Consider the following 14,517-nt stretch of genomic DNA (forward strand, 5'->3'; position numbering starts at 1 on the left):
GCTTTTTAGCGTACTGCTGCGCTCGGAGTGCGGATGAAAGGGGGAATCATCGAGTGGAGCGCACCGAGGGCGAATTCGGTGGGAATGATCGGGCACAGGGACGGTTGCGAGTTTCACGATATCCCTGACGCATTAGGAACCTCGCGTAGCACGACCCATCCGCGGATTGTCAATATAACCTCAAAAGCTCGTCGAGCCTGCACGACAAATGCTCCAGCGTGCGCGAACGAAGAGGCGGTCGGAACGGAGCAATACGTTACCGAGACCACATGCAATCCTCCGTTACGCAAACTCACCCCGCGATGCTGTTTCACGCGTAAAAACACTCAAACAAACAGGGACACGACGCGATACATTATCGGGCAGCTTCGGTGGAAAAGATCCATCGCTCCTTTTGTTTATTATTTTTCCGGAGTTTGCGCGATTAAATCGGCAACCAGCGCCGCACTGCCTCGTGCGCACGGCTCGCGAACTATGGCGTCCAAGATGGCCGCAAGCGGAAGTCACGTTTCAGGCACCGGTGTGAAGTGGGCTGAAAATCCACTAGATTCAACTTCATTTTCGTTTACGTTATTATTTTCACTGCCACGTTTATTTTCTGCCAAAGATTCGAGGGAATCTGTGTTTGTTTATTATATGCATAGCTTGAATAATGTTCTAATAGTTGCTGGTGCAGCGAGTGTGGAAGAATTTGAAAAATCGAAGGATAGGTGGATCGATACAATCCAGTAACAATCGAAGCGGCCAGTAGTGTGATTTGGCGGAATCCGTGGATACGAGGTGTGAGATTTGCTGTTCGAATATCGGTTTCTAATGACATCTTAATAATATATTCATTGCTGGCTGCTTGAAATAATATAGCAGACGTTAGCCCGATTTGTTTTTCGCGATAGTTCTGCGTGAGTGAGAATTGAATTGATTAATTTCTGTGAATGTGTGATCCGTGGGCTGTCGTTGGTGCTGCTACCGGAAATGCAGTAAATGAGGTGAGTAGTAAATGTACGTAAGGCAGAGAACAATCTGTTCAAATCATAGGCCGGTACTCATAGTCGCTACTTATTCTTAAGCAAATGCTTAAGCATTCGGCATCCTTAACTAGCTAATAGGTTAGTAGACGATGCCGCATGCTTAGGCATTTGCTTAAGAATAAGTAGCGTCTATGAATACCGGCCATAGTTCACTAATTATTGGCATAAGCTTCATGTAATATTCCTATTCATCGCAGCAGCTACATCGCGTGTCTCTCCTTCAATAGTGAGTTAGGGACCTTCGATTCTCACGGTAGATTCGTTCCCTCGAAGTACAGTGTACACAAAACTGGTCTAAATCGAAAGTACGTAAGATTTACAAACACTCATTGAAACAATTTACATAATTCTTAATACGAACTCGCACACATAACCTTCATACAGACGTAAACACTTAAGAATTTTATTGTTTGTAAACACTGTACAGTAGATTTCAAACCGAGAGTGTACATGTTTATTTCAAATATTAGTCATCTTACCACAAACTATAATTCACTCGAACACTACTGCGCCTTTCTTCACACACCCGCGACGTATTATTCTCATGAACTTCGCAACATATATTCACTACAATACCGCAGTACCGCGTCGAATAATGTTTCGAATTCTAGAAAGTATATACAAATCATTACCTCGTTGAACTTCCCATTATATTCGTTACTACTATTTCACGACTCGATAAATACCTGCCGCAACATTGATCCCGGTAATTCCAAACAACTCCGGAGCAATTGTTCCGCCTAAACGATCCACGTTAATCTCACAATTAATCCCGGCATAAACATACTTTCAATCACCGATACGAGCAATTAACTTGCAATTACCTGGTAATCAGCAGCCGTGACCCGACACCACCGAATCGATTATCTCTGGGGAAAACAGTAAAACTTCGAATCACATTATTTCAAATCGGCGAAGAGTTTCGTCGGGAGGTCGACGAGCTCGGTGTCGCACCTAATCGACGCGATTTAAACGGCCGGGATGGAGGGGCGGGGGGGGGGGGGGAGGCGGGCCCTATCACTCCATCGAATTAGTCGCGGCAATTAGCGGGATAATAATTACGGCGACCGTTTACGAATAAGTTATCGCCGGTTTATTCCCCGTTGGGCGATCTTTTGCCGATCGTTAGTGGCGCCACTTGTACGCGCTCTGCGGGGCCCGCTGTAACGCGGTGGTATCGGGGGAGAATCGGGCGCGGGGCACACCGGCTGGGCCCACCGTATCATTATGACGCCTCGCAGGCAACTATCGATCCCGATCGATGATATTAATAGTCGCTAACTACAGTCTTCCACGCCGCTCGCGTTCTACAGCGTGCTCCAACGCCTGCAACGATTTTTCCCCCCCCGCTGGTGCGCGCTCAGCATCCTGGGACCCACGGAATCGTTGTCCGAGTTTCTCGCTGTTCCGCCGCGATAATCGTGCCATAAATAAATTTGCTGCTTATAATAGAGAGAGAGAGAGGGGGGGAGAGGGGTAGGACGGAGGGGGGAAGGAAAACTCGACGAGCTTCTGTAATAAATTACGGGGACGGGGACGACTGGCAATTACGATCCGAGCGGACGAAATTTAAGCTCGTCCTTTCAGCTGCAACATTTCTGTGGCGTTTCTGTAGATCGAGGGAAATTTTTAAGTGGAATATCTCTGTGGGTTCTTTGGTGGTTACGCGATGCACACACTAAGTGTTGAGGGGTCTCCCTGCCTTGACGGACGAAAAATGATGCGAACTTTGGGAATTTTTTAAAACAAAACCATTAATTATTTTTACTTCCAGCTTTGCGGCTTTATTTGTCTATCTTTAGAGAATCTAAAAAAAAAATTGTATGCAATAATTGTGGTTATATCCGGGGTTATAGTGCTTCGAATAGAGCGCCTTACAAAAATCATGTGCGCATGGTTGGCATAAAATCAGCCGTTGTAGATGTCTGAAATAGAAAATTTAAAAATTCGTGTAATCTGTATGAGTGTGGTTATCGTCTGAACTAGGTTAAATGAAAAGTACTGAAAAGTAAAAAACAATAGCAGCGTCTAAAAGAGACATCGATTTTTGCAAAAAATTCGCTGGTTTGTTAAGTCGCAAACGTTTAATTTTGCAAAAACCGACTTTGTTTTAGTAGCACCGAGAATGGGACATCTATTGCAAATATATACCAGGTTTGAAGTAAATCGGCTGATTGGTTTCTGAGATATCGTGCTAACTAATTCGAAAAACATCGTTTTGAGAAAAACGCGTTTAAATGGTTAGGTAGGTATTGTTTTTTTTAAATTATTATTTTTTTAAATGTTGCCTAAATATGTACGAATGTAGGCATAAAGTTTTCAATTAATATAATTTGAGGGTTTCTCGTAAAAAATCCGAAATATCGCGCTCATTTTCAGGCATCGAAATATGCAAAATCTTTAGGTTTATTACAGTTATAGGCCGAAAACTGAGATTTCCACCACTTTTAACTGATTGTAACTTATAGCTACGGTAACCGAGTTCGATGAAAATTTCAGCATGTATACAACTTACTTAAATCTAAAAAAAAAGATTTTCAAATTTTCATTACAGGCTCAGATAAGAAAGTTGAGAAAAAACGACCTTCACTATTTTCTTTGCTATTCGACGAAACAGATCACCTAGTAAACTAATCCTTCTTGCTTCTCAAAGAAACTCAAGTCGTTTGGACCAATTTTAACCTTTCATTGACACTCTGGGAGTGAGCCACCCATAAGCTAATATTGACGCTCTGTACCTTTTCCAATACGCAGATTCTACGTAGAACATCGTGGAAATTCGTGGAATATCTCTATTTTTTCAATTACAGAAATAGCCCACCTTCAATATGCAAAATAAACACCTTCTTTCGCTAGCCTACTTACAAACTATTTTTTCTCTCAAAATATTATATCTGAACAAAAACCCTGTAAATTTTCAGCTTCTAACATTGAAATTTGTAAAAATTACAATTTTTTGAAGATTCTCTTCGTTTCTCCTCGACGTATGGCAATCTAGAATTTTTCTACAAGAACTGTGATAAAATTAAAATTAAAAAACTATTGGAATACATTCTAGGGACGTTGAAATTGATCGATGATTTTTTTCATAACGATTGGATTCTTTAGACGAGAATGTCAGTCGTTCAAAGATTGCTTTGGGTGTGAGCCACGCAGTATTTGATTGAGAAAAGACGTGTGTCAACGAAGGGTTAGAAAAGTTATTCTATTTCAAAGCGTGTCTGAATAGTTTCGTCCGGCAGCCTGTGCATAAACTATTTTCGTGCTACCTAGCAGCGATAACTCAATTTAAGCGAGAGTTGCAGATACGCCATTTCGAATTAAGCCAGCAGCTTCGTCTTCCACCCTCTCGCGAGTACCGATCTCGCGCGAGCTCCTCCGCGAACGACGATTCACAGAGCACCCTGTACATAGCCGCCCGAGGAACATGGCCGTTCCTCTGGTTCTGTATCCTCGCGATCCAGCGGACGCGTGAAGCGGCACCTGTGGAAGCTGCCCGTCATCTTGCGCGATAGAGAGCAGCCACGGTATCGCGATCGTACATCACGCGGACCGTTTTAATTACGGTGTTCGCGGCTGCTAAACAATTATCCACGGAACGGATCGTTGCGCGCGCGCCGCGATCGGTTCCCCCCTTTTAATTTCCGACGGACGTGTGTACGTGGGCCCTCAGGTGGCAAGTGGGTGGGGAAGGGTCTCGGGGGTGGAACCGCGGGGTCTCGTGTAATTTTCATCGAGTGGGTGGATACCCATTATTTCGCATTACAGACACCTTACGGGGCCTCATCTCGTTGGGCCAAGTCGCGACTTCGCGTTACGTTCGCACGTCTTCCGCCTGTTAACGCTTCCTCCTCGCCCTCGCTACTTCACTCTCCCCTATTAGCGAGTTAGGGGGAGGAACGCGATGATTTCGGGTCGCAGAGCGCATCAGAAACGCGAAGGACAGCTTCCCAGAGATAGTCGTCAGTTTAATTTGCTATTATCTTCGATATTATTACTCATTGGTGTTGAAAAGGAGGAGTAAGTAGCTAGAAGTCCTCAGAAAGTGAGTGCACGTAGATCCTAGAAACTTCGAAGGGGTTGAAGCGCCACAGTAAGTCAGTGGTTCTTAATCTACATTCCACATAGTTTCCACAGATCTGTCGATCGATATCTTCGCCACTATACCCCCGTGTATATAATTTCCTTCGGCATTCCAAACTCTGCATTCGGATTACTGCAAAGTAAATCCTTCGAGCCGCGTACAAGCTTCGCGAGCCCACGAAAAGGAACCCCTGTGACGAAAAGAAGGTTAAGAACCCCTGGACCAGGTGCACGCGGGACCGTGTACGCGCCCCCGCTGGTTCAAATGAACCGTGGCGGGCTGCTTATGAAAATTAATTGACATATCGATCGGTGGCGATGCGTGCGCACGGCGGGGGCTTCGTGCCGGCCGGGGCCAGCCGATAAAAAGAAAGCGTCGCGGGGACGAAAAGCAGTGCCCCGGAAAAACGAGGCGCGACTGATAGGAAGGAGGCTGGACGACCGAGGGCCGCGATTGACGGGACGAGGACGGACGCGCGTAATTACGGCGCGCGGGGATGTAACGCGACCTTTAATCGCGCCGCGAGATGAACGTCGATGAGGGCGGCCACCGAGCGTTACGCTCCCGCGTCACGAAGGGTGGAAGGGCCGCGGCCGTCGTAAAAATCGAGCCAGTCGTAATTAATTCACACCTACGTGGCGGGCGTGGCGTAAATCTCGCGTGCGCTCGCCGAGCAGAGAGGCTCGTACGTCGAATGAAATTCAACGGGGAATCGGCGCGATAATAAAAACTCGCTCGTCGCGCGCGGCCTGGTTCTCGCATTTGTTTATCGCGTCTCGTGCCAGGAACGACGAGCACGGCTGGACAGCCACCTCTCCGCCGCGATTAGGAGGAGCAGGCCGGATAATATAATAACCGAAAGGAAGAAAAAGGCGGCGTAGATATAAAAATAAATAGTCGGGGGAGCGGAGAACCCGACGTGCCACACGCAGAGACCACGCGAGACGTGTTTATAGTAATGAGCCTTGTCGTTATTTGTCCAGCGAAAGGGATTTATCGAGATACCTCGGTGAGATCTTGTTGCTCGATCTTCTTCTTCTTCTTCTTCTTCTTCGTCGTCGTCGTCGTCGTGGTCTTCTCTCCTTTCCCGTCCTCTACCCTCGATGTCTCCTTATTTCCTCTCCGCCGCTTGCTTTTCTTTCCTCTCTACTTACGGGTCTAGCGATGGCCATTCAATTCCGCCCGTCGCTGCTCTTCGAGCGACTCGCTGGTATGAAGGGTTCGAGTCGTCGCGGGGATCGTTTATAAAAATTCGAGGCGGTCAGATGGTCCGGAGACGTTGGAATTTCTCGATTACTTGGGACGCAACGGGGATTGGCGATGGGTATGGATACGTTTCGCCTGTCCCGATGGAAATGTATTTTTAAGCCAGTGCTAGTTATTCCCAGCGGCTGCTTAAACGTTCCCGCGAGCTTCGGAAGGTTTCCGGGCGTTTGGCAGGGTTTGGAGAATGCCCGAAGTCGTTTGTCTTCGAACAATCTCTTCGCGTTTCGAACGACTCGACGCGTCTCGTGCCCATCGCTAGAATCCAGGCTGGTGGGTCCGCCGGGTTCCCTCGAACGGACTAAACTTTCGCCTGGTGATTATTAGTGGTGACGAATGCTGACAACGACACCTTGTTAACAAAGGTAAAGATCGCCAACGAGTTAAGATCGGGGGAACAGCTGTGTTCCTTTTAGTAGAGGGGTCTTTTTGTTGTTCCGCTTTTTCCTTGAATACGCGCCTCTCCTCTCCGCTCTCACTGACCGCGCTTCGAATAACAGCGGCGCCTCTTCTCATTTAATTAAAAGAGTAGAAGCGACAACAAACTTGCGCAAAAATGTTGCAACCCTCTCGGAGTGAAAGGCGACTTCTCGTTCACATCCGTCGGGTGTTTTCTTAATTGTATCAACTAAATAAAACTACAATAAATAGCCTACCGCGTGAAGTAATTACGCATTCGTTCCCTTAACAATTAACAAAGCCATACAGCGCTGAACTCAAATCCACCTTACCGTTGAATATTTTTCTGACCCACTGTATATCGCTTGCACTTCCCCCGAAATTTACAATTTTCTAAAAAAAAAAACAGTAGATACCAGCCTGTCGAATTACAGAAAACCGAAACGCACACGCGTTACTGGACGGCGCAAAAATTTCCCATGCAGAAACGACAGCTCCGCTGGCCGCAGCCCCCCGAAAACACAAATCATCCGAATCGTCACGCATTAAGAGCGTATTACAGTGATTGGAAAGTGATAACCGTAATAACCACGGCACGGAATACCCGTTGTACAGGCGGGTCGAGGAGGCGTCGACCGATCAGGGAATCAGCTTTAAATCGCCGATAATTTCTTTCTCCATCCTCGTCCTACGTGAGAGGGACGTGCCGTGGGTATCGAGTGCCAGGTACCGGGTGATCGGCTCGTAAAATTTTCTGACAACCATATTATCCGAATCTTCGAATCCTCCGGCTTGTTAACCAAAACCACCCTTCCACCCCGCTCTCAGGCAACACCGGGGGAAAAAATCTTCCGCGCAGATATCAATCAAAGAACGACAGAAAACGCTAAACGGTCGGCTTTGTATTCACCAGTCCGGGAATAAATTCGAGCGGAGAGGAGCGACTTCCGCGTGAGCTTGATACAAATCACCAGGATTGTCGCACATTACGTGGCGTATTACAGTGATTCGCCGCGCGATAGCCTTAATAACGTGGCAACAAAGTACATGTATATAGGGGGGCAGACGAGGCGTCGACCGCGGAGAAAATCATCTTTAAACCGCCGATAATTTCTTCGTTCGTCCTTTCTCCGGCCCGAGGGGGCGGTAGAAGGGTGGCTCCGGGGGGGCTGGAGGGGCGCGAGGACGAGCGGTGCCCCGGTGCAAAGTATATCGAAAGGCGCGAGGGTCACGAGGCGGCACGTTCGGTGCCCCAGCCACGGTGTGATCTTATTATACGCGCGAACCGATGATGACCGTGTTTAGGTGTTGGCTTGCCAGATTTAAGAATACACCGGGGCCCCTTCTGCGCCGACGATTATGGTAACGAGGCCTCTTTAGTCACGTTGACGTACACCTTATTCGCGCGTTCGCGTTCACGCCGGCTTACACCTTCCACGTGCACGGCCGTGTGCGTGCACGGCCGTCCGTATACCGGTTCCCCGGCGGTTTATCCGCAGCCTCCTTATTATTGAAACTTTGTGGTTACCACGATGGCGGACCGGTCGCCTCGGGAACTGTCAAAAAGCGTTAGGCACGGGGTCGTAGCGACGCGTCCGAGACGATTCTCGATATTTCGTCGGGAGGATTCTACGGTTTGAGATTGGCCGAGATTAGCTCTGGTTCTTGGTCGTCGGAGGATTGGATTTTTAATGGCTAGCTGTGTTATTTCGTTGGAGAGATTGTCCAGAGGCTTGCAGACGCGTCGATTGGCGAGAGGTTTCCCGGGAAGGGATCTCCGGCTCGAGAGGGAACGGGTATCGATTCTATAAAGGGTGTCGCGAACGTAGCCAGCTATCGCGGAAGGGATCGCGTATCTGCGTGTTCGGAGAAATTAAAAAGAATTGATTCACGGGGAAGGATGGTTGTTCAGGGTAAACTGAGGGGCACGCTGATGGCTTCGTGGGAGACTCGGATGGGGGTGAGCTTCTGTAATTACTCCTCCAGTGGGACGGAAGATATGCTCGCAATTATTTGATAGTCCTGTGTATGCAAATAAATCAGTAAAGTATGAAGGAATAATTAAATTCAAGTTGCGAGGTTCCCTTTTTGTGGGAGCAAGTTAATTGGTCCCTTTCTCCAGAGTTCCTTCGATCCTCCACGTTGTTTTCTCATAATCCGGTGTCGTCGGAAGTTATCGCGGGATTTCTCACGAATTCTGGCACCAGTTACCAGGGGGGTTGCCGTCCGCGAGGGTGGAGGAGGCGTTGGACGATGCTGCAGGTACGCGCAGACGCGTTAATGGCCGCGAGAGAGCCGAGGCTTCGATGTCATTTCTTGTTTGCGATGTTCTGTTGCCGGTGTGAGATATATCGGGCCTAATGACAGGCCACGTAGCGCCGACGTACGCGAGCCTCGCACCCCGGAGCTTCTTTCTATTTCGAATCAAGCGGACCTTCCTCTTCTCCGCTGCCCAGCGGGCTTCACCGTCAATTTCCATCGCTTTCCATCGTCGTTCACTGAAACCTGTGCTTCGACTCCGTCGTGGCAACTGTCAGCGAGTACTCGAATCAGGTGTACCCAATGCTCCAAGATTTCTACAGAAATACCTAGTCACTTTTCACCTACAACTTCAATTCCATCAGCACAGCTATCAGTGAGTAGAGCGCACTCAAATCAGGTGCACTCGATGCTCCAACGTTTCTCCCGAAATATTCCGACACACTGTATTCCCTCCAGCCGAAGCGTTTCCCGTCCATTCACAATTACCAAAAACTAGAAACGATCCAGTGCCCCCCGCACGTTCCCACAGAGGCAGCGCCCGTCACCCGTCGAAAAAGTGTCCTTAATCGTCCAGCTGATATCATCGATCAGCCTGCCACTGGAGCAGCAGCGGCGCGGATCTGTGTCTCGCCGACGAAATCGGTATTTTTGCTTAGGCGACGGATAGCCCGTGTGCCGGGGAAGATCGTATATCGCGTTCGGCGAGCAGAGGTGGTCGGCTGCGGCGGGTTTCCTCGCGCTGGCGGCATACCTAACCGCGAGCGCCGTGTCTTGCCATTTTCCAAGCTGGCTGCTTTATTATTGGCACGGGGCCTTAAATCTCGCGGCCGCTCGTAGGCCGTGCTGTTCGTCGAAGCGTCCGCCATGGCAGCCGAGTTGTTGCTAGCCATAATACATTATGCCTACCTAAGGCTGTTACTGGCCACCTCGTGCTGGCGCGTTAAGTTATTAGAGAATCAATTACTCCTTGCTATTGTTTATGACGGCCCAAGGGTCTGACGTGCCCTACCGCCCCCTCTCCCGCTTCCCGTCTCGCCCCCTGCCGGCCCGCTCCCCCCCCCCCCCCCGGAACCCCCGCGCCGCTCGCTCTCTCTTCTTTTCCCATCCATCCCTTCGTCCTCGTTTCGTTCCCCGTGCCATCCTTTCTCCATAGCCGTTCATCGTACTGTCGGCGCTCTTCCGACCGTCTAAACAGGCCTCGTTTGTAGCTCCGCACAGTGGGGAAATCTTGCGATTTTATGGCCAAAACCACAGAAATAAATTTTCGAATTCGACGAAATAAACGCTAATGTCAATTGAAGAGCTAATATGAGCATCAAGTGCCGCCAATTTTACTGTGAAATGTTTTAATACAAAGCTCGCGTAGACTCGCAAATGTTTATGTTCGTGTGAGGTTAGAACGATCGCAATCTTGATTTTCGAGTTACTTCAAACAATTATATTGTATTATCCAAAGATCTGAAAATAATTTGAAGGCATGGATTCAATTCCTGATGGTGCGTAAGATATCTTTTTGTCCTCAAAATAATTGTGTTTCGGTTTTTAATACGTAATTTATACAATTTTTTAAAGTAGTGTTTTAGAAATAACCTTTTCATATAAGAATCAATTTTCATTACATAAGATATTTATAAATCCCATAATATCATGCAATGATTTTCTTTCCTATTTTACGTTGGACTATTTTGATTCTATAAATGCAATTATTAATTGCTAATAGTTGCTAATCTTGTAATTATATGCATTTTTTTAAACACGATACAGTATGTCTTGTCTAACATACGACATAACTGTGACCGAGACTGGTTTACACGTTATAAATTGCAAACCTTTTTATTCTTTTTTAAACGATTTAATTCAGCTTTGATCCTCTGTTTGATTGTTTGTATTAATAGATTTCCTGTTATTTTACAAGTAATATCAAGCGGTTACGCAGTAGATGTTAAAAAATTTCAAATATATGCTGTAGAAACGGCAAAATTATTTGTTGCATTATATCCTTGGTACATGATGCCTACTACTGTACACAAAATTTTAATTCATGGTCCTCGCATAATCGAAAATTCTGTCCTTCAAATTGGACAGCTTTCGGAGGAAGCTCAAAAGCACGGAATAAGGATATTAAAAAGTACCGACAAAACTTTTCTTGAAAATGCTCAAGGGAAAAAGCTATGGAGGATGTTTTCAATTGCCTTCTATTATCGTCAAATCCACTAATTAGTAATTTAAGAAAACTTCCCGATAGAAAATTAAAAAGCTTGTCACCAGAAGCGATAACCCTTCTTCTATGCCCTGCTGCACTGTAGCAGAGGCATGCTCTAACAAAGAAAAAAGTGTATAAATGTAAATAATAAAAAAATCTTTATCGTTCGTAATTTCTGTAAGTGCTGTTTTTCGGATAATTTATTTCCTCCTATATCAGAACGTAAAAGCGCCGAATTTTATATATTAAAAATAATTTTTCCGGTTTTGACCACGAAAATGGTTATAGTTCTTCGATTGACATTTGCATTAATTTTGTCAAATTCGAAAATTTCATATTTGTGATTCCGGCCATAAAATCGCAAATTTTCCCCGCTGTGTGTCGGCGCTCTTCCAACCGTCTGAACATGCCTCGTTTGTAGCCCCGCTCCGAACACCGAACATCCATCGAGCCGTTCTCTTAACGAACGATCGTCGATCACGCCTCGCTCCCGCGACAATCGCGGAACATCCTTCCCCTCCGAGGAGAGGAATAAAGGATCGCGTCGACGTTCGAGCCTGCGTGAACTCTGGGTGAAAGGACATCTGGACGATGTTCATTTTAGAGTAGATCGGATTGCATTACGCTCGCGGATGGATTTTCTAACGAATCTGGAACGATAGGGAAAGGGTCTCGCGAGATGACGTACAGGGGAGGTGGAGACGGCGCTGGTTCGGGAGGACGAAGGCTCCGATGGGTGGTCGATCGTGCATGAATGTTTCATGGCTCCTAACTATCCACGAAACATGATCGATGGCCGGTTAGCACTCCACTACGCCGAGCCCTTATGGCGGGGGCCTGCGGCCTGTCTTCGTTACGTGCGTGTGATTACACAGCCTCAGCCGTCGGGGCCCGCCCGTACGTGTCCCTGCGGTGTGGTTGCGCCTGGCGTAGTTCATAAATACGCCGCCATTTGGCAGTAAATCTTGGTAGCCACCGAGAGAGCGGCGGCCGGAGGTGGTCTCTCTCGTCCTCGTCGCTTCTCCGCGGCCCTCTCCGTTGTTAATTACCGTGTTTTAACACCTAGCCCCACACCGCTTCTCGCCCCGCTCCTGCCGCCCCCTCGCTCTTATTCCCTGTCCGGCAGGGACCGGCCGACAGGGCCGTCTTCCGCTGAGCTTTCTAACCGGTGCATCGGGCTTATCAGCTTCAACGACGCGACGCCATAGATTCTAGATGGACGGGTGTATAAGCGCGCGGTAGTGGGCAGGCAGTGCAGAGGCAGGAGAGAACTTGGGAGGATGGTTTCGGGGGATGAGGGTGAATAGATTTCAGGTTGCAAGGCAATTTTTTGAACTTCTGTTTTTGCCTTTGAGCTCCGTTCTTGAGTACTCTTAGGGTACGTTTACGTTGGAGCTGCGATAAACGATCAGAGCGACGATAAGAACGAGATGACTATATAGGTGACCAAAGATATAAGCGTCGAGAAAGAAATATTTCTCTTTCTTCGCTATTATCGCAGCTCCAACATAAACGCACCCTTACAATTAGGAGACCCTCTTCTTGATTATCCTTGTCTTTGGTCGTTAGATCGCGGTAATTGCACTGAATTTAGTTTATCTGTTTGGGGACCGAGGAGTGTTTGAGAATGATTAACTTGAGGGGTGGGTTACTCGAATCGACTGACGCAGTGATTGATTTCCCCGAGCATAGGAAAGTAGGTGGGAGGACAATCGATCGGGGGATCGATCACGGGATGCCCCGGCCCTGGGGCGACGAAATCACTCGTCCCAGAAGCGACCGCGCCCAATGGGAGCTCAGATTTCAGCATTTTTCGAAGCAGCCTGTCGGGCCCGCCGTTAATTATACATTTGGCAGATATTACTGCTACCAGTTCCTCGTAAATCCCTTCCACCGAGGCTGTCTCGGTTTTTTAGAATAGGCCCGAATAGAAGTGTGGCACTACTCTATCCTCCAAGTTCCCACGCTTTGCTTCACATCTCACTCTGTCACAACACCTGATACTATCCAAATCATTCTCATCAAAAACATTATTATTGTTCAGGGTACCCTCCGGTCAGAACGCTTGAATAGTACGTGATTTTCATGAATTAATAAAAAAGAAACTGAACAACATACAGTAAACAAGCTTTTTGGACTTTATTACTACATATTTGAAGAAGAAGCAAAAAATTATTGTTTAAATTTTATCAATGTTTGCATTAGATATAAGCATTTGTTGTACCACTCTAAAAATTAGAGCACCTGGCGGGAGCCATCAGAACTCGTGACAGGATCGTCTGAAATAAAAAGAATACAAATATTCTTAAAATATATGTGAACGGTTACACTTGTCCAAGAAAATTGAACTTTTTTTGTATTCTGTAACATTCAATTGCCGTTTCTTATAGGTTTTCGTGCGCTCAAAACGAATTCGCAAACCGTTTGACAGCATCACCCACAGTTTTTGAGAAATTCGATTTTGAAGAAAGCTGCAAATTTTCAACTTTGAACATTTTTTCTGTCGAAACGGTAATAGTTATTCGATTGGTTTTTCCGGCAAATTATTCTATGAACCCTCACGAACACAAGGATATAAGTTATTATTGAATTATAAGCATTTAAATATGTTTCAACAACAATCAAAGGGAAAAGTACACCCGACGTGCAGCAATTTTTGCAGATATCTTGCTATATATTTTAAAAACTAAGGGTTTTGGAGAAAATTTGACTACTCCACGCGATGCAGTAGAAATTTTTCTTTCGGAAACCACTAACAAAGGTGGTAAGTTACGTTTTGTTTACAATACAGAAGCGAAATAGTTTGGCAAAACGTGCGGCGTCGACAGTGGTAGTCACGCGCGTTAAGCGATTGTGTGACGCTGAACAGCAGTGGATCGCGCGCCGTCGTTGACTACCACTGTCGACGCCGCATGTTTTGCCAAACTATTTCGCTTCTGTATTGAAAACAAAACGTGTCTTACCACTTCTGTTGATGCTTTCCGAAGGAAAAACGTCCGCTGCATCGCGTGTGATGGTCAGATTTTCTCATAGACCCTTAGTTTTGGAAATAAATTGAAAGATATCTTCAAAAATGAGTGCATTTCGGGTGTACTTTTCCTTTTGATCGTTGTTTAAACATATTTAAATGTTCATAATAACTTATATCGTTGTGTTCGAGAGGGTTCATAGAATAATTTGACGGAACGAGCAACCGAATAACTATTACCGTTTCGACACAAAAGATGTCAAAGTTGAAAATTTGCAGTTTCTTTCAAAATCAAATTTCTCAAAAATCG

At 46.5% G+C, this 14,517-nt stretch overlaps 1 protein-coding gene across 1 annotated transcript in view; it reads left to right on the top strand.

Moving 5' to 3' along the window:
- LOC143367762 (uncharacterized) overlaps nucleotides 1–14,517 on the top strand; it is a 58,946-nt gene that overhangs the window by 6,874 nt on the left and 37,555 nt on the right. The window lies entirely within an intron of this gene.

Source organism: Andrena cerasifolii, chromosome 4 (assembly GCF_050908995.1).
Source record: "Andrena cerasifolii isolate SP2316 chromosome 4, iyAndCera1_principal, whole genome shotgun sequence".
NCBI classification, from domain to species: domain Eukaryota; kingdom Metazoa; phylum Arthropoda; class Insecta; order Hymenoptera; family Andrenidae; genus Andrena; species Andrena cerasifolii.